Source organism: Chiloscyllium plagiosum, unplaced genomic scaffold (genome assembly GCF_037043375.1).
Source record: "Chiloscyllium plagiosum isolate Xiang-an unplaced genomic scaffold, Cpla_swu_hap1 HiC_scaffold_49, whole genome shotgun sequence".
NCBI lineage: Eukaryota > Metazoa > Chordata > Chondrichthyes > Orectolobiformes > Hemiscylliidae > Chiloscyllium > Chiloscyllium plagiosum.
In genome coordinates, this window is record NW_028270187.1 from 17,398,314 (window position 1) to 17,426,000 (window position 27,687).

At 51.7% G+C, this 27,687-nt stretch overlaps 1 long non-coding RNA gene across 4 annotated transcripts in view; it reads left to right on the forward strand.

The window, feature by feature from the left end:
- Window positions 1-1,691: 1,691 nt before the first annotated feature.
- Window positions 1,692-27,687, forward strand: part of LOC122552135 (uncharacterized) — a 68,829-nt gene continuing 42,833 nt past the window's right edge. Inside the window, exons 1-3 of one of the 4 annotated variants that reach the window (XR_015755176.1) lie at window positions 1,692-1,770; window positions 1,875-2,281; window positions 21,671-21,805. This is a non-coding gene — a long non-coding RNA (uncharacterized LOC122552135). Of the gene's footprint in view, window positions 2,282-21,670; window positions 21,806-27,687 lie in introns of all 4 variants that reach the window. The other 3 variants (XR_015755175.1, XR_015755177.1, XR_015755178.1) reach the window with 3 other exon arrangements.

A 27,687-nucleotide genomic window follows, 5' to 3' on the forward strand; every position in this document is an offset into this window, starting at 1 on the left:
TTGTAGAGGTGTTCTTCTTCCTCTTTTTGCAGTTCTGGTGTGTTGTGGCCCTTTTGAACAGTGTCTTGATGCAACCTCTTTTGTGTGTGTTGGGGTGGTTGCTTTCATAGTTTAGGACTTGGTCTGTGTGTGTGGCTTTCCTGTATACCTTTGTGGTGAATTCTCCGTTCGGTGTTCTCTGTACCATCACGTCTCGGAATGGGAGTTGGGTGTCCTTTTCTTCCTCTCTAGTGAATCCGATTCCTGTGAGTGTGGCGTTGATGATCCTGTGTGTGTTCTCTACTTCTCTGCTTTTAATGATTACAAAGGTATCATCTACATATCTGACCCAGAGTTTGGGTTGAATTTGCGTTAAGACTGTTTGTTCTAATCTTTGCATTACCGCTTCTGCTATGAGTCCAGAGATGGGTGAGCCCATGGGTGTGCCGTTGATTTGTTCATATATTTGGTTGTCGAATGTGAAGTGTGTTGTGAGGCACAGATCCAGTAGTTTGAGTATGCAGTCTTTTTTGATAGGTTCACCGTCCTGTTGTCTGTTCTGTATGTCCAGCAGGTTGGCTATTGTTTCTCTGGCTAGGGTTTTGTTGATAGAGGTGAACAGTGCCGTGACATCAAATGAGACCATAGATTCTTCCTTGTCTATGTGTCCAAGAATTCCTGTGTTGACTGTACAAAGTGTCTGGATCCGCTGATCAGGTGTTTCAGTTTCTGCTGTAGTTCTTTAGCCTGTTTGTGTGATGGTGTCCCTGGTCGTGATACTATGTGTCTGAGTGGGATGTCTGGTTTGTGCACTTTAGGTAGTCCATAGAATCTGAGGGTGTTGTTGCTTTCAGGTTTCATTCTCTGTAGGTCAAACCTGATTATCTGTCCTTTTTTTTTTTTGCAGGTTTCTCAGTGTGTTGTTTATCCTATTGGTGAGCTGCGGGGTGGGGTCAAACTCCACGCAATTTCATCCACAGATGCCTCAGGGAAAGACAACGGAACGAGGACATGCCGCAACCCAAAGGACTAGCCACACTACCATACATCAAGAACATTTCTGAACTGACAGCCAGACTACTGCGACCACAAGGACTCATAACGGCACATAAACCAACAGCCACCCTCAGACAACAACTCACCAGGACGAAGGACCCGATACCCAACATGAGCAAAACCAATGTAGTGTACAAAAACCCATGCAAAGACTGCACAAAACACTACATAGGACAAACAGGAAGACAGCTAACAATCTGTATCCATGAACACCAACTGGCCACGAAACGACACGACCAGCTATCCTTAGTAGCCGCACACGCAGATGACCAGCAACGTGAGTTCGACTGGGACAACACTACTATATTAGGACAAGCCAAACAGAGAACAGCCAGGGAATTCCTAGAGGCATGGCACTCATCCACAGTTTCAATCAATAAGCACATCGACCTGGACCCAATATACCGGCCACTACAGCGGACAGCTGGAACTGACAACCGGAAGCGGCAGGGACAGACCACTATAAATGCCGGAGGAAACATCACAGAAGCGCTTCACAGGAGGCTCCCTGAGGATGTCACCTAGACAGGGGACGAAACGTCTGCAACACAAATTCCCAGCTCGGCGAACAGAACCACAACAAGGAGCACCCGAGCTACAAATCTTCTCCCAAACTTTGAACCCTTGAGACTCTACAAAGCTCCGTCATGAACAACAAGCCACCATCTCTCTATTTCCTTTGCCTTCTTCAGTGTCTGCAACTCTCGCTCCATTAACGTTCTTTAGTCACTGCAGGTCTGCCGAGCTCCCCAGATAACCTGTTTCATCCCCTACAGCTCCCTCAATCACTGTAACACCCTCTGCTCTGTCTAATCCTCCTCTTTCCCACTGTCTTCCAGGCACAACGGCGATCCTGTAAGAGAGCAGTGCGGAATGGGATGTTATAAATCTCAGCTGAGGCTTGATGCCGACCATTACCTGGGAGTCACAAGGGGAGAGACCCGAGCGAGTGCAGCACAGAGCGGGAGAATATAAATCAGCAGCGAGGGTCAAGGCCGACTGGGACCTGGATTTGGATAAAAAGCAGAGCAGGAGGCTCGAAATCCGCACCGAGTCACAGAGGGAGTGACCGTGTGAGGGAGCAACTTGGAGCAGGAGCTTGAGACTGACTCACACCTGGGAGAATATAAATCAGCACCGAGGATCGAGGCCTAGTTGTACCTGGGAGTCACAGAGACGGTGACCCTGTGAGGGAGCAGACTGGAGTGAGAGCTGGACGATTACACGTCCGAGGAGACACATCACTGTGTGTGCACGTGTCCCTCCATTGTTCTGTGTTTGTGTGTGTGTATTTATGCGTGTGTGTCCCCTTCCCTCGCTGTGTGTGAGCATGTCCCTCCTTCACTGTCTGTGTGTGTGTGTGTGTGTGTGTGTGCGTATGTCTGCGTGTTTCCCTCCCTCACTGTGTGTGTCTGTCCCCTCAGTGTGTGTGTGCGTGTGTGTGTGTGTGTGTGCGTGTGTAAGTGTGTGTGTCCTCTAGCTTTCTGAGCACATGTCCCACCCTTGCATGTGTGTGCGTGTCTCAACCTCGCTGTGTATGTGTGTGTGTCCCTCTTGCTGTGAGTGTGTGTGCGCCCCTCTTGCAGTGTGTGAGTGTGTCCTCCCCTCTCTCTGTATGCGTATCACTCACTCACTGTGTGTCTGTGTGTCCCTCCCTCGCTGTGAGAGTATGTGTGTGTGCGTGTCCCTCTCTCACTGTGTGCGCGTCGCTCTTGCTGTGTGTGTCCCTCATGCTGTGTGTGTGTGTGTCCCTCCCTCGCTGTGTGTGTGTGTGTCCCTCCCTCGCTGTGTGTGTGTGTGTCCCCCTCCCTCGCTGTGTGTGTGTGTGTCCCCCTCCCTCGCTGTGTGTGTGTGTGTCCCCCTCCCTCGCTGTGTGTGTGTGTGTCCCCCTCCCTCGCTGTGTGTGTGTGTGTCCCCCTCCCTCGCTGTGTGTGTGTGTGTCCCCCTCCCTCGCTGTGTGTGTGTGTGTCCCCCTCCCTCGGTGTGTGTGTCCCCCTCCCTCGCTGTGTGTGTGTGTGTCCCCCTCCCTCGCTGTGTGTGTGTGTGTCCCCCTCCCTCGCTGTGTGTGTGTGTCCCCCTCCCTCGCTGTGTGTGTGTGTGTGTCCCCCTCCCTCGCTGTGTGTGTGTGTGTCCCCCTCCCTCGCTGTGTGTGTGTGTGTCCCCCTCCCTCGCTGTGTGTGTGTGTGTCCCCCTCCCTCGCTGTGTGTGTGTGTGTGTCCCCCTCCCTTGCTGTGTGTGTGTGTGTCCCTCCCTCGCTGTGTGTGTGTGTGTCCCCCTCCCTCGCTGTGTGTGTGTGTGTGTGTGTGTCCCCCTCCCTCGCTGTGTGTGTGTGTGTGTCCCTCCCTCGCTGTGTGTGTGTGTGTCCCCCTCCCTCGCTGTGTGTGTGTGTGTCCCCCTCCCTCGCTGTGTGTGTGTGTGTCCCTCCCTCGCTGTGTGTGTGTGTGTCCCTCCCTCGCTGTGTGTGTGTCCCCCTCCCTCGCTGTGTGTGTGTGTCCCCCTCCCTCGCTGTGTGTGTGTGTCCCCCTCCCTCGCTGTGTGTGTGTGTCCCCCTCCCTCGCTGTGTGTGTGTGTCCCCCTCCCTCGCTGTGTGTGTGTGTGTCCCTCCCTCGCTGTGTGTGTGTGTGTCCCTCCCTCGCTGTGTGTGTGTCCCCCTCCCTCGCTGTGTGTGTGTGTGTGTGTGTCCCTCCCTCGCTGTGTGTGTGTGTGTCCCTCCCTCACTGTGTGTGTGTGTGTCCCCCTCCCTCGCTGTGTGTGTGTGTGTGTCCCCCTCCCTCGCTGTGTGTGTGTGTGTGTCCCCCTCCCTCGCTGTGTGTGTGTGTGTGTCCCCCTCCCTCGCTGTGTGTGTGTGTGTCCCCCTCCCTCGCTGTGTGTGTGTGTCCCCCTCCCTCGCTGTGTGTGTGTCCCACTCCCTCGCTGTGTGTGTGTGTCCCCCTCCCTCGCTGTGTGTGTGTGTCCCCCTCCCTCGCTGTGTGTGTGTGTGTCCCTCCCTCGCTGTGTGTGTGTGTGTCCCTCCCTCGCTGTGTGTGTGTGTGTGTGTGTGTGTCCCTCCCTCGCTGTGTGTGTGTGTGTGTCCCTCCCTCGCTGTGTGTGTGTGTGTCCCCCTCCCTCGCTGTGTGTGTGTGTCCCCCTCCCTCGCTGTGTGTGTGTGTGTGTGTCCCTCCCTCGCTGTGTGTGTGTGTGTCCCCCTCCCTCGCTGTGTGTGTGTGTCCCCCTCCCTCGCTGTGTGTGTGTGTGTCCCCCTCCCTCGCTGTGTGTGTGTGTCCCCCTCCCTCGCTGTGTGTGTGTGTGTGTCCCTCCCTCGCTGTGTGTGTGTGTGTGTCCCTCCCTCGCTGTGTGTGTGTGTGTGTCCCTCCCTCGCTGTGTGTGTGTGTGTCCCCCTCCCTCGCTGTGTGTGTGTGTGTGTCCCTCCCTCGCTCTGTGTGTGTGTGTGTGTCCCTCCCTCGCTGTGTGTGTGTGTGTGTGTCCCTCCCTCGCTGTGTGTGTGTGTGTGTCCCTCCCTCGCTGTGTGTGTGTGTGTCCCCCTCCCTCGCTGTGTGTGTGTGTGTGTCCCCCTCCCTCGCTGTGTGTGTGTGTCCCCCTCCCTCGCTGTGTGTGTGTGTCCCCCTCCCTCGCTGTGTGTGTGTGTCCCCCTCCCTCGCTGTGTGTGTGTGTGTCCCCCTCCCTCGCTGTGTGTGTGTGTGTCCCCCTCCCTCGCTGTGTGTGTGTGTGTCCCTCCCTCGCTGTGTGTGTGTGTCCCCCTCCCTCGCTGTGTGTGTGTGTCCCCCTCCCTCGCTGTGTGTGTGTGTCCCCCTCCCTCGCTGTGTGTGTGTGTGTGTCCCTCCCTCGCTGTGTGTGTGTGTGTGTCCCTCCCTCGCTGTGTGTGTGTGTGTGTCCCTCCCTCGCTGTGTGTGTGTGTCCCTCCCTCGCTGTGTGTGTGTGTGTGTGTGTCCCCCTCCCTCGCTGTGTGTGTGTGTGTGTCCCTCCCTCGCTGTGTGTGTGTGTGTGTCCCCCTCCCTCGCTGTGTGTGTCCCCCTCCCTCGCTGTGTGTGTGTGTGTGTCCCTCCCTCGCTGTGTGTGTGTGTGTGTCCCTCCCTCGCTGTGTGTGTGTGTGTGTCCCTCCCTCGCTGTGTGTGTGTGTCCCTCCCTCGCTGTGTGTGTGTGTGTGTGTGTCCCTCCCTCGCTGTGTGTGTGTGTGTGTCCCTCCCTCGCTGTGTGTGTGTGTGTGTCCCTCCCTCGCTGTGTGTGTGTGTGTGTCCCCCTCCCTCGCTGTGTGTGTGTGTCCCCCTCCCTCGCTGTGTGTGTGTGTCCCCCTCCCTCGCTGGGTGTGCGAATGTCCCTCTCTTGCTCTGTGTGTGTTTTTGTGTTTGTGAATGTCCCTCCCTCACTGTGTGTGCATGTCCCTTCCTAGCTCTGTGTTCGTGTCCCTCTCTCGCTGTGTGTGTCTGTAATTGTGCGCATGCGTGTGTCCCTCCCTCGCTGTGTGTGCGTGTCCCCCTCTAGCTGTGAGTATGTGTGTCCCTGTTGCAGTGTATGTGAGTGTCCTTTCCTTGCTGTGTGTGTGTATGAGTATGTGTGTCCCTCCCTCGCTGTGTGCCTGCGTGTATCCCCTTAACTGTGTGTATGCGTGCATGTCCCTCCCTCGCGTTGTGTGTGTGTGTGTGTGTGTGTGTGTGTGTCCCCCTTGCTCTTTGTGTATATCCCCCTCAGTGTGTGTGCTAATCTCCCCTTGCTGTGTGACTGCATGATCCCCTTGCTGTGTGTGCATGTGTCCCTCCCTCGCCGTGTCTGTGCGTGTCACCTCTCGCTGTGTGTGTTTATGTATGTCGCTCCCTCGCTGTGTGTGTGTGCATGTCCCTCCCACGGTGTGTGTGTGTGCATGTCCTTCCCTCGCTGTGCGTGTGCGTGTCCCTACCTCGCTGTGTGTCTCAGCAAGCCTCTAGCTCACTGTCTGTGTCCCTCGCTCGCTGAGTGTGTGTGTGTGTGTGTGTATACATGTCACACCGTCACAGTATATGTTTGTGTGTTGCCCCTTCGCAGTGTGTCCCTCACTCGCTGTTTGTGTGTCACTCCCTCGCGTTGTGTGCGCGTGTCCCTCCCTCACTCTGTGCGTTTCCCTCCCTCGCTGTGTGTGTGCGTGCCCCTCCCTCGCTGTGTGTGTGCGTGCCCCTCCCTCGCTGTGTGTGTGCGTGCCCCTCCCTCGCTGTGTGTGTGCGTGTCCCTCCTCGCTGTGTCTGTGTGTGTGTCCTTCCCTCACTGTGTCTGTGTGTGTCCCTCCCTCGCTCTGTGTGTATGTGTGTGTCTCTCCCTCGCTGTGTGCGGTCCCACCCTCGCTGTCTGTGTGTGTGTGTGTGTGTGCCTCCCTTGCTGTGTATGCGTGTGTCCCTCCCTCGCTGTGTGTGTGTGCGTGTCCCTCGCTGTGTATGTGTCAGTTCCCCCCCGAATGTGTGTGTGTGTCCCTCTTGATGTGCATGTGTGAGTACATGTCCACGTTTGCTGTGTGTGCGTGTCCCTCCCACGCTGTGTGTGCATGTCCTTCTCCCCCTTGCTGTGTGTGTGTGTGTGCACGCGCGCGCATGTCCCTCCCTCGCTGTGTGCGTGTGTACCCCTCTTGCTGTGAGTATGTGTCCCTCTTGATGTGTATGTGAGTGTCACTCCCTCACGGTGTGTCTATTTGTCCCTCCCTCGTTGTGTCTGCGTGTATCCCCTTAACTGTGTGTATTTGTGCGTGTCCCTCCCTCGCTTTTTGTGTGTGTCCCACTTGCTGTGTGTGCGCGTGTCACTCCCTTGCTGTGTCTGTGCGTGTCCCCTCTCCCTGTATGTGCGTGCTTCCTGTCAGTTTCTGTGCACATGCCCTGCCCCTCACCGTGTGTGCTTGTCCCTCCTTCCCTGTGTGTGTGTGTGTGTCCCTCGCTTGCTGTGTGTGTGTCCCTCGCTTGCTGTGTGTGTGTCCCTCGCTTGCTGTGTGTGTGTCCCTCGCTTGCTGTGTGTGTGTCCCTCGCTCACTGTGTGTGTGTCCCTCGCTCGCTCTGTGTGTGTGTGTGTCCCTCGCTCGCTCTGTGTGTGTGTGTGTCCCTCGCTCGCTCTGTGTGTGTGTGTGTGTGTGTCCCTCGCTTGCTGTGTGTGTGTCCCTCGCTCGCTCTGTGTGTGTGTGTCCCTCGCTCGCTCTGTGTGTGTGTGTGTGTGTGTGTGTGTCCCTCGCTCGCTCTGTGTGTGTGTGTGTCCCTCTCTCGCTCTGTGTGTGTGTGTGTGTGTCCCTCCCTCGCTCTGTGTGTGTGTGTGTCCCTCCCTCGCTCTGTGTGTGTGTGTGTCCCTCCCTCGCTCTGCGTGTGTGTGTGTGTGTGTCCCTCCCTCGCTCTGTGTGTGTGTGTGTCCCTCCTTCGCTCTGTGTGTGTGTGTGTCCCTCCCTCGCTCTGTGTGTGTGTGTGTCCCTCCCTCGCTGTGTGTGTGTGTGTGTGTCCCTCCCTCGCTGTGTGTGTGTGTGTGTGTCCCTCCCTCGCTGTGTGGGTGTGTGTGTCCCTCCCTCGCTGTGTGGGTGTGTGTCCTCACTGTGTGGGTGTGTGTGTGTCCCTCCCTTGGTGTGTGTGTCCCTCCCTTGGTGTGTGTGTGTGAGTTTCCCCCCTTGCTGTGTGTGTGTGTTTCCCTCTTAGTGTGCGTGTGTGTGCTTGGACCTCCCTCGTTGTGTGAGCATGTGCCTCCCCCGTCGCTGTGTGTGCGCGTGTCCTTTTCTTGCTCTCTGTGTGTGTTTGTGTGTCTCCCTCCCTCACTGTGCATGCATGTCCCTCCCTGGCTGTGTGTGTGCGTGTCCCCCTCTCGCTGTGTGTGTCTGTGTTTGTGTGCTTCCTCATGCGCGTGTTGCTCCCCCGCTGTGTGTACATGTCCCTCTCTCACTGTGTGTGTGCGTGTCCCTCCCTCCCTCGCTGTGTGTGTGTGTCCCTCTCTCGCTGTGTGTGCGTGTCCCTCTCTCACTGTGTGTGTGTGTGTCCCTCCCTCCCTCGCGGTGTGTGCGTGTCCCTCTCTCACTATGTGTGTCTGTTTGTGTGCTTCCTCATGCACGTGTCACTCCCTCGCTGTCTGTGTATGTGTGTCCCTCCCTCACTCTGTGTGTGTGTGTGCGCGCACGCGTGTCCCTCTTGCTGTGACTGTGTGTGCCTGGCCCTTCCTCACTGTGTGTGCATGTGTCGCCTTCTTGCTGTATGTGCATGTGTGTTCGTGTGTGTAGTCCCACCCTCGCTGTCTGTGTGTGCGCGTGTCCCTCCCTCACTGTGTATGTATGAATTTCCCCCCTTGCTCTGTGTGTGTGTGTGTGTGTGTGTGTGTGTGTGTCCCTCTTGCTGTGTTTGTGTGTGCCTGGCCCTTCCTCGCTGTGTGTGCATGTGTGTCCTCCTCGTTGTGTGTGCGCATGTCCCTCTCTTGCTCTGTGTGTGTGTGTGCATGTCTCCCCCTGGCTGTGTGTGACCCCTCTCACTGTGTGTGTCTGTGTTTGTGTGCTTCCTCATGCGCGTGTCACTCCCTCACTATGTGCGCGTGTCCCTCCCTCGCTGTCGGTGTGTGTGTCCCCCTCCCTCGCTCTGTGTGTGCATGTGTGTCCCTCCCTCGCTGTGTATGTGTGAATTGCCCCCTTGCTGTGTGTGTGTGTGTGTGTGTCCTGCTGTGCATGTGTGTGTGTGTGGCCCTCCCTCGCTGTGTGTGCATGTGTCTCCTCTTCACTGTGTGTGCGCGTGCCCCCCTCTTGCTGTGTGTGTGTGTCTGTGTTTGTGTGTGTCCATGTCCCTCACTGGCTGTGTGTGTGCGTCTGTAATTTTGTGCTTGCGCATGTGCGTGTTCTTCCCTCGCTGTGTGTACGTGTCCCTCTTGCAGTGTATGTGAGTGTCCTTCCCTTGCACTGTGTGTGTGTGTGTGTGTGTGTGTGTGTGTGTTACTCTTGCTGTGTGTGTGTGTGGCCCTCTCTCGCTGTGTGTGCTTGTGTCTCCCCCTCGCTGTTTGTGCGCGTGTCCCACTCTTGCTGTGTGTGTGTTTGTTTGCGTGTGTCCATGTCCCTTGCTGGCTATGTGTGTGCGTGTCCATCTCTCGCTATGTGTGTGTGTCCCCTCTTGCTGTGAGTATGTTTGACCCTTTTACAGTGTATGTTAGTGTCCTTCCATCGCTGCGTGTGTGTCTGTATGCGTGTCACTCCCACAGTGTGTGTGTGTCCCTCCCTTGCTGTGTGTCTGTGTGTATGTCCCTCCCTCACTTCGTGTGTGTGTGTTCCCCTCGCTGTGTGTGCGTGTGTCCCTTCCTCACTGTGTAAGTCCCTCCCTCGATTTGCGTGTGTGTCCCTCCCTCGCTGTGTGTCTGCGTATATCCCCCTCACTGTGTATGCATGTCCCTCCCTCGCTGTGTGTCTGCAGGTATCTCCCTCGCTGTGTGTGTGTGTGTGTGTGTGTCCCTCCCTCGCTGTGTGTGTGTGTGTGTGTCCCTCCCTCGCTGTGTGTGTGTGTGTGTGTCCCTCCCTCGCTGTGTGTGTGTGTCCCTCCCTCGCTGTGTGTGTGTGTCCCTCCCTCGCTGTGTGTGCGTGTCCCTCCCTCGCTGTGTGTGCGTGTCCCTCCCTCGCTGTGTGTGCGTGTCCCTCCCTCGCTGTGTGTGCGTGTCCCTCCCTCGCTGTGTGTGCGTGTCCCTCCCTCGCTGTGTGTGTCTGTGTGTCCTTCCCTCACTGTCTGTGTGTGTGTCCCTTCCTCGCTCTGTGTGTGTGTGTCCCTCCTTCGCTCTGTGCGTGTGTCCCTCCTTCGCTGTGTGTGCGCGTGTCCCTCCCTCGCTGTGTGTGCGCGTGTCCCTCCCTCGCTGTGAGTGCGCGTGTCCCTCCCTCGCTGTGAGTGCGCGTGTCCCTCCCTCGCTGTGTGTGCGCGTGTCCCTCCCTCACTGTGTGTGCGCGTGTCCCTCCCTCGCTGTGTGTGCGCGTGTCCCTCCCTCGCTGTGTGTGCGCGTGTCCCTTCCTCACTGTGTAAGTCCCTCCCTCGATTTGCGTGTGTGTCCCTCCCTCGCTGTGTGTCTGCGTATATCCCCCTCACTGTGTATGCATGTCCCTCCCTCGCTGTGTGTCTGCAGGTATCTCCCTCGCTGTGTGTGTGTGTGTGTGTGTGTCCCTCCCTCGCTGTGTGTGTGTGTCCCTCCCTCGCTGTGTGTGTGTGTCCCTCCCTCGCTGTGTGTGCGTGTCCCTCCCTCGCTGTGTGTGTGTGTGTCCCTCCCTCGCTGTGTGTGTGTGTCCCTCCCTCGCTGTGTGTGTGTGTCCCTCCCTCGCTGTGTGTGTGTGTCCCTCCCTCGCTGTGTGTGTGTGTCCCTCCCTCGCTGTGTGTGTGTCCCTCCCTCGCTGTGTGTGTGTGTCCCTCCCTCGCTGTGTGTGTGTGTCCCTCCCTCGCTGTGTGTGTGTGTCCCTCCCTCGCTGTGTGTGTGTGTCCCTCCCTCGCTGTGTGTGTGTGTCCCTCCCTCGCTGTGTGTGTGTGTCCCTCCCTCGCTGTGTGTGTGTGTGTCCCTCCCTCGCTGTGTGTGTGTGTGTCCCTCCCTTGCTGTGTGTGTGTGTCCCTCCCTCGCTGTGTGTGCGTGTCCCTCCCTCGCTGTGTGTGCGTGTCCCTCCCTCGCTGTGTGTGCGTGTCCCTCCCTCGCTGTGTGTGCGTGTCCCTCCCTCGCTGTGTGTGCGTGTCCCTCCCTCACTGTGTGTGCGTGTCCCTCCCTCGCTGTGCGTGTGCATGTCCCTCCCTTGCTGCATGTCTCAGCAAGTCCCTTGCTCGCTGTGTGTCTCTCACTCGCTGTGTGTGCGTGTCCCTCCCTCTCTGTGTGTGTGAGTGTCCCTCCCTCGCTGTGCATGTGTGCATGTACCTCCCTTGCTCTGTGTTTATGTGTGTGTATGTATGTGTGCATGTCACTCCCTCGCTTTGCGTGTGTGTCCATCTCTTGTGTGTGTGTGTGACCAGCTTGCTGCGTGCACGTGTCCCACCCTTGCCGTGTCTGTGTGTGTCCTCTCTCGCTGTGTGTGTGCCTCCTCTCAATTTCTGTGCATATGCCCTCCCCCTCGACATGTGTGTGCTTGTCCCTCCTTCGCGGTGTGTGTGTGTCCCTCCCTTGCAGTGTATGTGCGTGTTCCTCCCTCACTTGCTCTGTGTGTGTATGTGTGTGCGTGTCCCTCCATTGCACTTTGTGTATATCCTCCTCACTGTGTGTGCGCTTCTCCCCTCGCTGTGTGAGTGCTTGTCCCCCCTTGCTGTGTGTGCGTGTGTCCCTCCCTCGCCGTATCTGTGCGTGTTCCCTCTCGCTGTGTGTGCGTGTCCCCTGTCAACTCCTGTACACATGCCCTCCCCCTCGCCGTGTGTGTGCTTGTCCCTCCTTCCCTGTGTGTGTCCCTCCCTCGCTGTGTGTGCGTGTCCCTCCCATGCTGTGTGTGTCTGTGTGTCCTTCCCTCACTGTGTGTGCAAATCCTTCCCTCGCTGTCTGTGTGTGTGTCCCTTCGCTGCGTGCCTCTCCCTTGCTGTGTGTGTGTGTCCCTTCCTCGCTGTGCGTGTGTGTGTCCCTTCCTCGCTGTGCGTGTGTGTGTCCCTCCTTCGCTCTGTGTGTGTGTGTCCCTCCTTCGCTCTGTGTGTGTGTGTCCCTCCTTCGCTGTGTGTGTGTGTGTCCCTCCTTCGCTGTGTGTGTGTGTCCCTCCCTCGCTGTGTGTGTGTGTGTCCCTCCCTCGCTGTGTGTGTGTGTGTCCCTCCTTCGCTGTGTGTGTGTGTCCCTCCCTCGCTGTGTGTGTGTGTGTGTCCCTCCCTCGCTGTGTGTGTGTGTGTCCCTCCCTCGCTGTGTGTGTGTGTGTCCCTCCCTCGCTGTGTGTGTGTGTGTCCCTCCCTCGCTGTGTGTGTGTGTGTCCCTCCCTCGCTGTGTGTGTGTCCGTGTCCCTCCCTCGCTGTGTGTGTCCGTGTCCCTCCCTCGCTGTGTGTGTCCGTGTCCCTCCCTCGCTGTGTGTGTCCATGCTCCCTCCCTCGCTGCGCGTCTCAGCGTGTCCCTCCCTCGCTGTGTGTGTGTCCCTCCCTCGCTGTGTGTGTGGTCCTCGCTCTCTGTGTATGTGCGCGTGCATGTCCTTCCCTCGCTGTGTCTGTGTGTGTCCCTCCCTCGTTGCGTGTGTGTCCCTCCCTCGTTGCGTGTGTGTCCCTCCCTCGTTGCGTGTGTGTCCCTCCCTCCCTCGCTGTCTGTGTGTGTGTCCCTCCCTCCCTCGCTGTCTGTGTGTGTGTCCCTCCCTCGCTGTCTGTGTGTGTGTGTGTGTGTGTCCCTCCCTCGCTGTGTGTGTGTGTGTCCCTCCCTCGCTGTGTGTGTGTGTGTCCCTCCCTCGCTGTGTGTGTGTGTCCCTCCCTCGCTGTGTGTGTGTGTGTCCCTCCCTCGCTGTGTGTGTGTGTGTCCCTCCCTCGCTGTGTGTGTGTGTGTCCCTCCCTCGCTGTGTGTGTCCGTGTCCCTCCCTCGCTGTGTGTGTCCGTGTCCCTCCCTCGCTGTGTGTGTGTGTGTGTGTGTGTGTGTGTGTACCTCCCTCGCTGTGTGTGCGTGTGTCCCTCCCTCGCTGTGTGTGTGTGTGCGTCCCTCCCTTGCTGTGTGTGTGTGTGTGTTTCCCTCTTGGTGTGCGTGTGTGTGCTTGGCCCTCCCTCGTTGTGTGAGCATGTGTCTCCCCCCTCGCTGTGTGTGCGCGTGTCCCTTTCTTGCTCTCTGTGTGTGTTTGTGTGTTGTCCCTCTCTCGCTGTGTGTGTGTGTCCCTCTCTCGCTGTGTGTGCGTGTCCCTCTCTCATTGTGTGTGTGTCCCTCCCTCCCTCGCGGTGTGTGCGTGTCCCTCTCTCACTGTGTGTGTCTGTTTGTGTGCTTCCTCATGCACGTGTCACTCCCTCGCTGTCTGTGTATGTGTGTCTCTCCCTCACTCTGTGTGTGTGTGTGCGCGCACGCGTGTCCCTCTTGCTGTGACTGTGTGTGCGTGGCCCTTCCTCACTGTGTGTGCATGTGTCGCCTTCTCGCTGTATGTGCATGTGTGTGCGTGTGTGTAGTCCCACCCTCGCTGTCTGTGTGTGTGCGTGTCCCTCCCTCACTGTATATGTGTGATCTTCCCCCCTTGGTGTGTGTGTGTGTGTGTGTGTGTGTGTCCCTCTTGCTGTGTTTGTGTGTGCCTGGCCCTTCCTCGCTGTCGGTGTGTGTGTATCCCTCCCTCGCTCTGTGTGTGCATGTGTGTCCCTCCCTCGCTCTCTGTGCATGTGTCTCCTCCTCACTGTGTGTGCACGTGTCCCTCTCTTGCTGTGTGTGTGTCTGTGTTTGTGTGTGTCCATGTCCCTCACTGGCTGTGTGTGTGCGTGCCCTTTTCTCACTGTGTGTCTGTAATTTTGTGCTTGCGCATGTGCGTGTTCTTCCCTCGCTTTGTGTACGTGTCCCTCTTGCAGTGTATGTGAGTGTCCTTCCCTTGCAGTGTGTGTGTGTGTGTGTGTGTGTGTGTGTGTGTGTGTGTGTGTGTGTGTGTCTGTGTGTCCCTCCCTGGCTATGTGTCTGTGCTTGAGCATGCGCGTGTCCATCTCTCGCTGTGTGTGCATGTCCCCTCTTGCTGTGAGTATGTTTGACCCTTTTACAATGTATGTTAGTGTCCTTCCATCGCTGCGTGTGTGTCTGTATGCGTGTCACTCCCACAGTGTGTGTGTGTCCCTCCCTTGATGTGTGTCTGTGTGTATGTCCCTCCCTCGCTGTGTGAGTGCGTGTTCTCCTCGCTGTGTGTGCGTGTGTCCCTTCCTCGCTGTGTAAGTCCCTCCCTTGATTTGCATGTGTGTCCCTCCCTCGCTGTGTGTCTGCGTGTATCCCCTCACTGTGTGTGTGTGTGCATGTCCCTCCCTCGCTGTGTGTCTGCGGGTATCCCCCTCACTGTGTGTGTGTTCATGTCCTTCCCTTGCTGTGTGTCTGCGTGTATCCCCCTTACTGTGTGTGTGCGTGTCCTTCCCTCGCTGTGTGTCTGCGTGTATCCCCCTCACTGTGTGTGTGTGTGCATGTCCTTCCCTCGCTGTGTGTCTGCGGGTATCTCCCGCACTGTGTGTGTGTGTGTGTGTGTGTGTGTGTGTGTGTGTGTGTGTGTGTGTGTGTGTGTGTGTGTGTGTGTGTGTGTGTGTGTTTGCGTGCATGTCCTTCCCTCGCTGTGTGTCTGCGTGTATCCCCCTTACTGTGTGTGTGTTCATGCCCTTCCGTCACTGTGTGTCTGCGTGTATCCCCCTCACTCTGTGTGTGTTCATGTCCTTCCCTTGCTGTGTGTCTGCGTGTCTGCGTGTATCCCCCTTACTGTGTGTGTGCGTGTCCTTCCCTCGCTGTGTGTCTGCGTGTATCCCCCTCACTGTGTGTGTGAGTTCATGTCCTTCCCTCGCTGTGTGTCTGTGTGTATCCCCCTCACTGTGTGTGTGTGTGTGCATGTCCCTCCCTCGCTGTGTGTCTGCGTGTATCCCACTTACTGTGTGTGTGCATGTCCTTCCCTCACTGTGTGTCTGCGTGTATCCCCCTCACTGTGTGTGTGTGCGCATGTCCTTCCCTTGCTGTGTGTCGCCGTGTATCCCCCTCACTGTGTGTGTGTTCATGTCCTTCCCACGCTGTGTGTCTGCGTGTATCCCCCTCACTGTGTGTGTGTGTGTGCATGTCCCTCCCTCGCTGTGTGTCTGCGTGTATCCCCCTCACTCTGTGTGTGTTCATGTCCTTCCCTTGCTGTGTGTCTGCGTGTATCCCCCTTACTGTGTGTGTGCGTGTCCTTCCCTCGCTGTGTGTCTGCGTGTATCCCCCTCACTGTGTGTGTGTGTGCATGTCCTTCCCTTGCTGTGTGCCTGCGTGTATCCCCCTCACTGTGTGTGTGTGTACATGTCCTTCCCTCGCTGTGTGTCTGCGGGTATCTCCCGCACTGTGTGTGTGTGTGTGTGTGTGTGCATGTCCTTCCCTCGCTGTGTGTCTGCGTGTATCTCCCTCACTGTGTGTGTTTGCGTGTCGCTGCCTTGCTGTGTGTGTGTGCCCAAAATTTGCACCATCAGAGGATTGGCCATCATAAATTGACTGTAGTATTCAGGAATGTGTGGTTTAAGTAAGTTCACCACGAGAAATGCAGGGTTTAATGTACAGGTAGAGGCGTGGGTCTGGGTAGGATGCTCTTCAAAGGTTTGGAATGGACTGGTTGGGCCAAATGGCCTGGCTCCACACGATGGTGATTCTGTTCAGGTTATTGTCCAGCCCTGTCAACCATCCCCGTCTCTTACACCTGGCCTGATCCCCAATGTTCTCCTTAACACTGTGATCTTCTCCAGACTCTAAAACACTCCTTGCCGATATAACCTTCTCCAGTCCTTGCAAAGATCGATATGTCTGTCACCTCTTCCTGCTTTTAGAACCCTCCCTATAACTATTACCATTTGGTATAGCACTCCCAATCACTGTTCCCTCTTGAAACTCCCATAAACATTTGTATCTCTGAAAACTCATCTGGACTGTCTCAACTTTTTTTGACAGTTACGTGCTGAGACCTGCTCTATTTCAGTGAAGTAATTAACTCTTGGCAACACTGACTGTTATAATCTCCCTCCAGCCTTACAGCACTGAGGATCTGTAGAAGCTCTTTTCAACCCGACAGCCATCTCTGTGTCTGTAATCTCCTCCACCCCCCATAATACATTCTCTCTGAGCTCCTCTGTAGTCCACTAAACACTCCCTAACACTGTCTGTATCAGTGTAACCTTCTCCAAAAACACAACCTTCTCTATCTGTGTAAATCCCTACACCAGTCCCTGTCCCTCTCAGCTCCGCCTAACAATACAACCCTCCATGTCTGTGTATTCACCTTCAGTCCCTACTCCCCTCCCTATCTGTGTAACCTTCTCCATGCATTTTTGCTACAGTCTCTTCAACGGTCCCTGTCAGTGTAACCTCTTCCAGACCCGAAAGCCCCCCTCTCTTTAACTTCCTCAGGCCACATACCTCTCACTATCTGTAAGCTACTCCTGTCGGAGAACCCTCCCTCTGTGAACTGCTCCTACTCTTTAACTCTCCATCAGCTTCTGCAGCTCTTACAGCCCTCCCTATCTACCAAACCTCTTCCAGTCCCGAAACACCAACAGTCTGTGGAGACCCGACCATCATCCCTATCAGTGTAATCCTGTCAGGTCCCTGCAGTACTCCTGGTCTGTCGAACTCACTCCATGCCTGTGCCTCTCCCAATCCAGTCCCTACAAAACCCACTATCTATTTAACAGCCACCTGTCGCTATCACCCCCATGTCAATGTAAGTTCCTCCTGTGTCTCCACCATCTACCCATCTCCATAACCTTGTCCAGCTCTTACCCAACTATCTGTTTAAACGTTACCCTCCCCTACAACTTCCTCCTGTTTGTGCTATGCTCCCTTACCTGTGAAACTGTCTCTGACCAAAATTGCTATCCCAATCTCTGAAACAAAATCCAGATTCTACAACCTGCATAACCCCTAGAACCTAAGCCTTCCCTACATCTATTAACATCTCCAGTCACGACTACCCAGCATATCTCTGTTTGTTCTTCCAGTCGATACAAACATCTTTATCTCTGTAATCTGCTCAGCTCCCTAAAACACTCCCTGCGGTGATCCAGCCCTGTCCTACAATCATCCTTATCCCTGTAAGCTTCTCCATCCCTCCCAACATTCCCAACTCCATGAACTTCTGCAGGCCCTATAGCTGTCCACATTTCTGTAACCTCCTGTGGGTCTATGGTCCTTCTTCTCTGTGTAACCTTGTTCAGACCCCATACTCTCCAGTTTCCTGAATCCTCTTCCTGCATTGCAACCAAAACAACATGTTTATGTAATATCCACCAGTGCTTAAACCCTCCGCAACTCAGTAACAACTCGCAGTCCTAACAAAACAACTAAACTGTGAAACCTTTCATTTCACTACAATCCTCCCTCCCTCCCTCCTCAAATGCCTTCGTCACCATGAAACCTCACAATTACTGAAGCCACCTTTTGGCTCTGCAACCCTCCTAATGTCTACAAAATCCTCCTGTCCTGATATCCCTCTCTATCTCTGTAATCCCCACCACCCTCCAGTGCCCTTCTGGGGAACATGGCAGAGGAGGGAAGATTTGCAGAGTCCGGGCCATGTTACGGAGGTAGAATTCTGTGAATTACAGATTTGGTCGAATGTCTGTGGTGTGCAGAGTATTGGCGAGGGTTCTAAAGACAGGGTGTATGACTATTTGGGAAACCATAGTTACATTAGAGACAGTCAGCACGGGTTTGTGAGGGGTCAGGTCATGCCTCACAAACCTTATTGCATTCTTTGAGGATATGACAGAATACGTTGATGGCTCATTCAGAAATGAAGGATGATTTTGGTTACAGGGGAATCTGTCTGTCTGGATACAGGATTGGATACCCCAGAGTAGACAGAGGGTGGCAGCAGATGGAGAGTATTGAGCCTGGAGCTCAGTGACCAGTGGTTTTCTGTAACAGTCGGCTCTGGGACTCTGCTCTTTGTGATTTATTTTAAAAATAATGTGCATGTGGATGTTGGAGAGTGGGTTTGTAAGTTTGCCAATCACATGAAGGTTGGTGGCGTGGTGGGGAATGTGGAGGGCTGTTGTAGGTTGCAATGGAACATTGACAGGACGCAGAGCTGGCAGGACGTGACAGATGGAGTTCAATCTGGAAAAGAGTGAAGTGATTCATTCTGGAAGGTCGAATTTGAATACAGAATACAGGCTGAAAGGCAGAATACTTGGCAGTGTAGAGAAACAGAGATCATGGGGTCCGTGTCCATAGATCCCTCAAAATCACCACACACGTTCATAGGGTTGTTAAAAAGGCATATGTTGTGTTGGCTTTCCTTAGCAAGGGGATCGATTTTAAGAGCCGCGATGTTTTACTGCATCTTTATAGCGTCCTGGTGAGACCACACTTGGAATATTGTGTTCAGTTCTCGTCCCATCTTTACAGGAAGGATGTGCAAGTTTTAGAGAGTGTACACAGGAGATTTACCATGATGCTGCCTGGAATGGAGAGCATTTCTTATGAAGAAAGGTTGAGGGAGCAAAGGCTTTTCTCATTGGAGTGACGAAGGGGGCGGGGCAACTTGGTAGAGGTGAACAAGATGATAAGAGGCACAGAGTGAGTGAATAGTCAGAGACTTTTCCTCCTATGGCATAAATGGCTATTACAAGGGGGTGTAATTTTAAGGTGAATGGAGGATGGATCAGAGGGTAGAGAATGGTAGGTGGTTGGAATGCACTGCCAATGGTGGGAGTAAAATTAGACACATCCGGGACATTTACTAGACTCTTGGACAGACACATGGATAATAGTAAAATGAAGGGAATGTAGGTTAGTTTGATCTTACAGTTGGAATAAAGGTTTGCATGAAATGTCCGAAGGGTTTTGAGCGGAACTGTTCTGTGTGGTAAACTGGGTAATAAGCTCAGATCAGTGCAAAAAGAATATGGCATTCAGGAGGAGCTCGTGAACTGGATACAAAAGTTGCTTGATGGTAGGAGCCAGAGGGTGGTGGAAGACATGTTTTTCTGACTGCAGGCATGTGACCAGCGGTGTAGTGGGCCCACTGTTGTTTGCCATTTGGATAAATGGTTTGGATGGGAATATTGGTTTCCTGGTAAGTAAGGTTTTTGGGTGACACTGACATTGGTGGTAAAGTGGTTAGTGGAGAAAATTACATATGATACAACAGGATGAACAGTACTGCTGGGATAGTGGGCTGAAGAATAGCAGATGGAGTTTAATTAGATAAATGTGAAGTGTGCCATTTTGGTGAAACAAACCAGGGTGTTACTTGTACAGTTAATGTTCGGGCCCTGGGTAGTGTTGTCAGTCAGTGACCCAGTGACCCACGCACACAGTTCTTTGAAAGTGGTGTCACAGGTAGACAGGCTAGTGAAGCAGGTGTTTGGGATGGTTACCTTCATTGGGGAGAGCATTGAGAGTAAGAGTTGGGATGTCATGTTGTGGCTGTAAAAGACATTGGTGGGGCCACCATTAAAACATTGTTGATCAGTAGGAAGAACTCATCTAGTTCACTAACCTCCTTTCGGGAAGGACACCAAATATTCTAACCTGGTCTGGCTGACATGTGACTCCAGACCCACAGCAATATGGCTGACTCCGAGCTACCCTCTGGGTAATTACCAGTGTGGTCAAAAAATGTTAGTTCAGGCAGTAACACCCACATCCCATGAATAAATAAATAAAACTAAATATGTTCTTCCCTACCTCTGCAACCCCTCCAGCTGCAGCAATCCGTACTGGCTTTGTAACACCATTCAGACCCTGACCACTCTCTGTAACACTCTCACCACCTCCAGCACCTTCACCTCTCCCTGTTCCTAACGTGTCTATAAACCCTGACAATGATTCCCCTTCCCTCTGCCCTCCTCCTGGGAGCAGACCCATTCCAATACATTAACATTTACTCCTAAAGCACACTTTTCAGGATTTTAAGTACTTTTTGGTGATCTTCTCAGCCTTATAATCTAGCCTTTTGTCCTGAGTGAGGGATAAGTGGGAATTTCTTGCTGAGGTGTTTACTGTTTCAATGGAGTGTTCTTTTGTTGAGTGTTTTACACTGTTCCTTCAAATGGTTCCCACTTTTCATTTACAGACATATGTTTCAGTCTGTTTAGCCTGTTTACCTTGGTCAGTTCTCCTCTCAAACCCATGTAATTTGCATTTTTGTTTCTAGTTGTAGCTTGTCCTTTCTGTGATTCACTTTAAAACTTTATATTTCTTCAAAAACTGCACTTTATCACAATTTCCCAGAGGATCTCTCCAGGTGACATTACTCATTCACTAAGTTTCATCACACAACGGTCGCTCTGCGATAGTTATGTCCCTTGCCAGTTGCACAATGTGTTTTTCAAAGAAACACTGAAAAAAACATTCTCCGAACTCCTCTTCCAATATCACTGTTGACCGTGTGATTGTCCCAGATTATACAAATATTGAAGTTTTCCAAAATTGTCACCATGTGTTTGTCAAAACATTCCAATGAGTTCCTGTTTAATGCAGTGATGAGCAATGGAATGCTGTTCAGTGGTTAAAACTGTTCTGTTGCTTGTGTCCTTGGCAAGTAGTAGCCAGAATTTACATTCAGACTGACTCTACTTCATGATCTGATGCCAAATGCTTTCTCTGTAATGCCTTTGTTACCCATCATTGTTAGCGTTGCCCATTTTGCCTGAGTTTCTGCAAGGTTGTGAACCATTGAATATTTATGTCCATCTTTTGTTCACCCTGTAACCACATCTCTCTGGTGTCTAAATTTCTTCTATCTCTGTGTCAGAAATCCATCTGTCTTATTGATGAGACTTCGTCCATTCAAAAAAAACCCATAATTTACTCTTTCCCACAATTTCCTGTCACAAACCTATTCCCTGATGTACAGTTTTAGTTAATCGCTGTCCCATTCTGTTCCTTCTTGCTTGTCTTCAGTCACATTCCCATGCTGTTCCGATGCTCCACCTTTTCTCTTTGGATTTGGAAAGCTCCTTTCACCTGGACCCTGTCCCTGCATCCTCTCTGTCAGTTTAAAGCCCTGTCCTTAAACCAACTGACATGATTGGCCAGGACACTGGTCCCAGCACAGTTCCAGTGGGACCATCCTAATGGATTACTTTTTTATAAATCAGGTAGGGGATGTGGGTGTCTCTGGCTGACCAGCCTTTCTTGCCCATCCCTAGCTGCCCACGAGCTGAGTAGCTTGCTCGGCCATTTCAGAGGGCAATTGAAATGCAAACACTTTGCTGTGGGTATGTCATGAAGACCACGTGAGCATGATCAGATCTCGTTGTCGAAAGGGCAAGTGGGCTCAGTGATTAGCACTCCTGCCTCACAGCACCAGGGTTCCAGGTTCGATTCCAGCCGCGGGTGACTGTGTGGAGTTTGCATATTCTCCCCGTGTTTGCGTGAATTGCTTCCGGATGCTCCGGTTTCCTCCCACAGTCCAAAGACGCGCAGGTCAGGCGAATTGGCCATGCTAATTTGCTCATCATGTTAGGTGTATTAGGCTGAGGGAGATGGGTCTGAGTGGGTTACTCTTCGGAGTGTTGGCATGGACTGATTGGGCCGAAAGGCCTGTTTCCACACTGTATGGAATCTAATCTAAGGGATTGGGATTTTTGTACATCAGCAATGGTTTCATATTTGTTTATGGATTGTTAATTGCTATTTTTAAAATTATTGGTTTTAAATTCCACCATATCTTATGATGGGATTCAAACCTGCCTCCCCTGAACATTAGCTGAGGTTTTGGATAAATGCCCTAACAATAATGTTACAAGGCCATCACTTCACCTGCTCACTGGTTGCTCATCCCTGACCACTGATACGTGAAGCTAAACCCATTCTTCTAACATGACTGTGTGATCCTGAAGTCTTCCAGAACTCTGGTGATATCACTCAGTCTCCTTCTGTGTGGTATCCCTCACTGTGTGGGTCTAATTGCTGCCTCCCGCTCTTGCAGTTACTCCAGTTCCTGAGCCAACAGAATTCTCCACTCTCAAGATACACAACAGCTAGGCCAGGGATGGAGTTTGGAATTTTCCAGATCTCTGTGGGGCTTATTTCCATTCTCCATGTGTAACTCTCGCTGCATCAGTCTAATTTCCAATTCTGTCTATCTCTCTGTCTCCTCTAGGTACTCAGGAAGTTCTTGACCGAATAGATTTCCCAACTGCCGGACGTCTCATCCAACACCCCATTGAAGATGGTTGGTCAGCCAGAGAGACAAAGGGAAGGGGGTTCTTGAGCCTTCAATAAATCCTGCAGTGTGGTAAGATCACTCACAGTGCATAGAGCAGGGAGCAATGAGTGGGCTCCAAGAATCGGCTAACAAGACATGATATAGATACAGTGCTGGAGGGGAGCACAGTATAGGCACACCCCAGACTCAATCACCACATCTACTTTAACCTATGTTGCACTGCGACAGCATCGAGAGTTCAGAGTTATCAATCCAGGCCTGCGCTGTCTTCGTGACCATCAGGACAACAGAGGTTAAAGCAGGCCTCCTACGAGAGCTTGGGAATGCTGCCTGGGATCTTTCTGTTCTGTGTTCTCTCTCCAACACTGTACTAAGACTCACTACTCTGCAACACTGTACCTATGGCATGGCTTGTGCACCAGTGTCTTCAGTCATCTTTAACTCCTATAAGAGTAGTTGTCCCTGTAACCTACTCCATTCCCGATTAGTCCCTCCACATATTTGAGATGTACTGCACTCCAGATTACCATCCCTATCGCTGTAAATTGCTTCAGTGTCTACACCATGCCTTATTTCGGTACTGTAATCCTCTTTAACTGGATACAGAGTGATACAGCATGGAAACAGAACCTGTGGTCCAACTCCTCAATGCTGCCCATGTTACCTAAACTGAACGAGTCTCATTTGCCTGCGTTTGGCCCTTAGCTCTTCAAACCTTCTCGTCTCAATATACCTGCCCAAATGTCTTTTCCGTGTTGTAATTGTTCTTGTTTCTCCCATGTGCCTGAGGCAGTCTGTTCCATCTATGCACCATCCTGTGGAGATAATGTTCCCCCTCAGCTCCCTCTTTAAATCCTTGGTCTCTCACCTCCCGTTTATACCCTCTAGTTTTGGAATCACCTACCCTTGGATATTCACCATTCTTAGGCCCCGCATGGTTTTGTAAAACTTTATAAGGTCACCCCGTGGCCTCCTCTGCCCAAGGGAAATATTTAGGACAATGTTACAAATATACCTAATGTATGTAACAAAGTGCTGGCCAATGTTGGCAAATGTGCCAAATGTCGCTTTCCCCACCCTGTCCACCTGGTATGCCACTTCCAAGGAACAATGTAACTGCACCTCTTGCTCTCTCTCTGTTGGACAATACTGCCCAGAGCCCTTCCATTAACTGTATTAGTCGTCCATGGTTTGTCTTAACAAAATCCAACGGCTGAATTAAACTCCATCTTTCATTCCTTGGTCCACTGGCCCAGTTGGTCACGATCCCCTTTGATAACCGTATTTACTGCCCACTACACCATTCATTTGATCATCAACAAACGTTCGCACAATCACTCCTATATTTTGAACCAAATCGTTTATGTAGATGATGCACATCAGCGGACCCAGCCCTGATCCTTTCTTCAATAATGGAATAAAACCATATTCTTGTCATAGAGCCATACAGCATGGAAACTGACCCTTCAGTTGATACCCACTATAATCTAAAACTAAACTCTTCCCAGCTGTCTGAAGATGGTCCATATCACTCCAACCCTTCCCTATTCACCTGTTTATCCAAATATCTTTTAAATGTTGTAATTGTACCCACATCAACCCCTTTCTCAGGAAGTTCATTCCACACTCAAACCACCCTCTGTGTAATAAATTGCCCCATATCTTTTTTTGAACATCTCTCTCCTCTAACCTTAAAAATGTGACCCCGCCTCTTGAGACTCCCCCATCCTGGGGAAAAGGCAACTACCATGAAATCGACCTATATATCTCATTTTTTTTCATAAATCTTTATAGCATCATGTCTCAACCTCCAGGCTCCAGTGAAAAAAGACTCAGCCGACCCAGCCATTTTTCAGAACTCAAGCTTTCCATACCCAGCAATATCCTGGTAAATCTCTTCTGAATGCCCTGCAGCTTAATAATATTCTCCCTGTTAACTGGGTGACCAGAACTGGACAGAGTATTGCAGAACAGGCCTCACAAATGTCTCTTTCCTCATTCCTGAAGAAGGGCTTATGCCCGAAACGTCGATTCTCCTGTTCCCTGGATGCTGCCTGACCTGCTGCGCTGTTCCAGCAACACATTTTCAGCTCTGATCTCCAGCATCTGCAGACCTCACTTTCTCCTCACAAATGTCTGCGCAATCTCAACATGACGTCCCAAATCCTCCACTCAATGGACTGAGCAATAGTCAGGCATGCCAAGCACTGTCTTATCCATCCTGTGATTGCAAGCTTCAAGATTTATGTAGCTGAACCCAGAGGTCCCTCTGCTCTAAAAGACTAACCGAAGCCTTAACATTAATTGTATAAGCTCTACCCTTGTTTGTTGTACAAAATGCATTATCTCGTATTTATTCAGATTGAATTCCATCTCTACTTTTTCAGCCCATTCACTCACTTCATCAAGATCCCTTTGTAATCTCAGAAAACCTCCTTCACTGTCCATGATGCCACCCTCCAGCCTGCCAGCCCATCACACATGGCTGTCAGTAGTACACATACCTTTGCTAGGGGCTCCACAATTTCTTCCCTAACATCCCACAGTGTCCTGTGATACACTTAATCAGGTTCTGGGACTTGCCATAGCTTCGAGTTTTAAAACCTCCATCACCACCTCTTCTATAACATGCACTCTTTTCAAGTCATAGAGATATACAGCATAGAAACAGACCCTTCGGTCCTCAACTCGTCCAGGCTTACCAGAAGATCTAAATAAATCCCATTCCCTTTTCCAGCATTTGGCCCATATACGTCTACACCATAACTATTCAGATGCCCATCCAGACACCTTTTTAATGTTGTAATTGTATCAGTCTCCATTACTTTCTCTCTCAGCTCATTCCATACACACATCACCATGTGTGTAAAGAAGCTGTCCCTTCAGTCCCTCTGTAAACCATTCACCTCTAACCTTAAACCTATGCCCTCTAGTTTTGGACTCCCCAACTTCTGGGAAAAGACCTTGAATGCTTACCCAATCCATACCGCTCATGTTCATATAAACCTCTGTAAGGACATCCCTCAGTCTCCGATTCTCCAGTGACAGTAACCCCAGCTTATTCAGCAACAACCCGGGCAATATCTTGTTAATCTTTTCTGAGCCCTTTCAAGTTTCACAACATCCTTCCTGTAGCAGAGAGACTGGAATTGCAGAGAACTCCAATTGTGGTCTAATGTATTACTCTTGTTGCCTGAGTTCCCCAGTCTTTCTCCACAGTAAGTTCTGGAGTGAAAAAATTGTTTTGGATCTTAGCAAATATCCTGCAGTTCCACAGATCGATGGCCTCATTGATCTTTAATGGACACTATGTGTCCTGAGTTACTTGTGCACTCTTAATATACTGATACAATCACTTTTGGATTCCCCTTTCCTTCTCTGCTGAGGCTATTTCATTTAGCCTTTCTCCATTCCTGTTTTCTACTCAAAGTGTATTCCTACAGCCCCTGTATACCCTCAGGGATTCCCTTGATGCAGCTGACTATACCTGACATGTGCCCCCTTTTCCTTGACCAGACCCTCAATAGACAGCCAGTGTTTCCGAATGTTGTCAGCGCTGACCTGCACACAAACAGGAACATGCTGGTGGTGATCGATCAGTTTATCTCACTTTTAAAATATTCTCACTTGCCAAACTACCCTTTTCCTGTAAATAATTCCCTTCCCCAATCACATTTTGAAAGTTCCTGGCTAATACGATCAAGATTGGTCAGGCCCCATTTTATAACTTGAACCTGTGGACCAGGCCTGTCCTTTTCCAAAGCTATTATCAAACTACTACAACTGTGGTCACTTTGGCAAAATGCTTTCCCACTAACACCTCAGTTCCTTTCCCTACCTTAATTCCCAAGTGGAGGTCAGGTTTTGCCCCTTTCTCTTTTCAGGCCATTTACATATTGATTGGGAGTTTTCTGGAATAAAATTACCAATTTTCTCCCTTACAAACCCTGAACACTGGCTGTCCCAGTCGAGGTTTGGAAAGTTCAAAATCCGTACCATAACAGCCTTATTATTATGGTTGATATTTAAGATGTCCTGACATATTTGTTCCTCAGTCTGCCACAGATTATTCGGGGTCAGCAGTTGATCGTATCAAGATGATGACCCATTCTTATTTCTCAGTTCCACTAACATAGCTTCACTGGGCGATCCCACAGGAATATCCTCTCTAAGTACTGCTGTGATGATTCATGCAATCAAAACCCACCACCACACGTCCTCTCTTGCCTCCCCTTCCTGTAGCATCTCTACCTTGAAACAATGAGCTGCCAGCCCTGCCCCTCCCTCAGCTGTGTTTCTGTAATAACTATAATATCCCAGTCCCATGTTCCAATCCATGCCTTGAGTTAATCTTCCTTAGCTGTCAGGCCCCTTGCATTGAAATAAATGCAGTTTAATCATCAGTTTTCCTCCATTCCTTGCTATGTTCTTGCCTGCCTTGTCTGCTGAAATTGCTGTCTTTAACTCATGTACCAGCCTCAATCTTCTTTCTGGCCTATGTTTATTTAAGGTCCAACACCCTGCCAGACTAGGTTATATCCTCTCAAGCATCTCTCGCAATTCACCCCACCAGGATATGGGTCCCTCTCCCGCTCTCAGTTGAGGTGCCTTTCCCACCCTGTCTCCCTGTGCTGACACCTTCAGGGATCTATGGACTTGTCCACCAAGGTTCCTGTATTCCTCAGTACTCCGCAAGGTCCTACCATTCATTATGTCTGTCTTTCGCTTATCGTACCTCCCACAGAGTGTTACCTCACTTCGATCAGACCTAAACTTTGCTTAGATTATCATCCAATCGACATCAGACTGTAGCCTGAGACCATCCCCCTCACTGTGGACTACACCCTCACCTTTCATGTCATCCGCAAACCGACTAACGATACCTTCTGCTTTCACATCCGAGTTATTAATGTTCTATGGTTCCTGCACAGTTCCCTGTGGTACACCCGGTGGTGAAAGTATGCTATCCACCAATTTTGCATCCAATTTGCCAACTTGCCTTGTCATCCAGTCCTTTTGGACCAGCCTTCCATGTTGGATCTTGTTTAAGGACTTATTCGAGTCTATGTAAACCACATCATCTGCACTGCCCTCATCAATATACTTAAGCACCATTTCAAAAAAAACTGAACTGAATTCCTCAGACAGTATCTTCCTCTGCCAAATCCGTGATGACTAAACCGAGTTGATCCTTACCTTTAAGTGTCGGTTTATCCTCACAATTGTTTCCAATAATTTCCCTCCCCCTGCTGTCAGACTATCTGCTCTGTAGTTACCTGGCCTACCCCTGCTGCCCTTCTTGAACAAAGGAACCACATTAGCGATCCTCCAGTCATTCAGCATTTCACCTGTGGCCAGCAAAGTATTAAATATATCCACCAGGGCCCCAGCAGTCTCTGGGTAATTAGCATGGGGTCAAAGAATGCTGGTCTAGGCAGTGACACCCACATCCCATGAATGAATCAATAAAAATACATATGTCTCTCCCTACCTCTGCAAACCCCTCCAACTGCAGCAATTCATACTGGCTTTGTAACACCATTCAGGCCCTGGCCCCTCTCTGTAACACTCTCACCACCTCCAGCACCTTCACGTCTCCATGTTCGTATTGTGTCAATAAACCTTGACAACGATTTCCCTTCCCATTGCCCTCCTCCTGCTAGCAGACCCATTGCAATCCCTTTAAAACTTACTCTAAAACTCTCTCTTACTTCAGGATTTTAAGTACTTTATGGTGATCTTCTCAGGTGATGGAAATGTGTTGCTGGAAAAGCGCAGCAGGTCAGGCAGCATCTAGGGAACAGGAGAATCGACGTTTCGGGCATTAGCCCTACTTCAGGAAGCCCGGTGATCTTCTCAGCCTAATAATCTAATATGATCCATTTTGTCCTGAGTGAGGGACCGGTGGGGATTTCTTGCTGAGTTTTTGTCTGTTTCAGTGGAATGTCCTT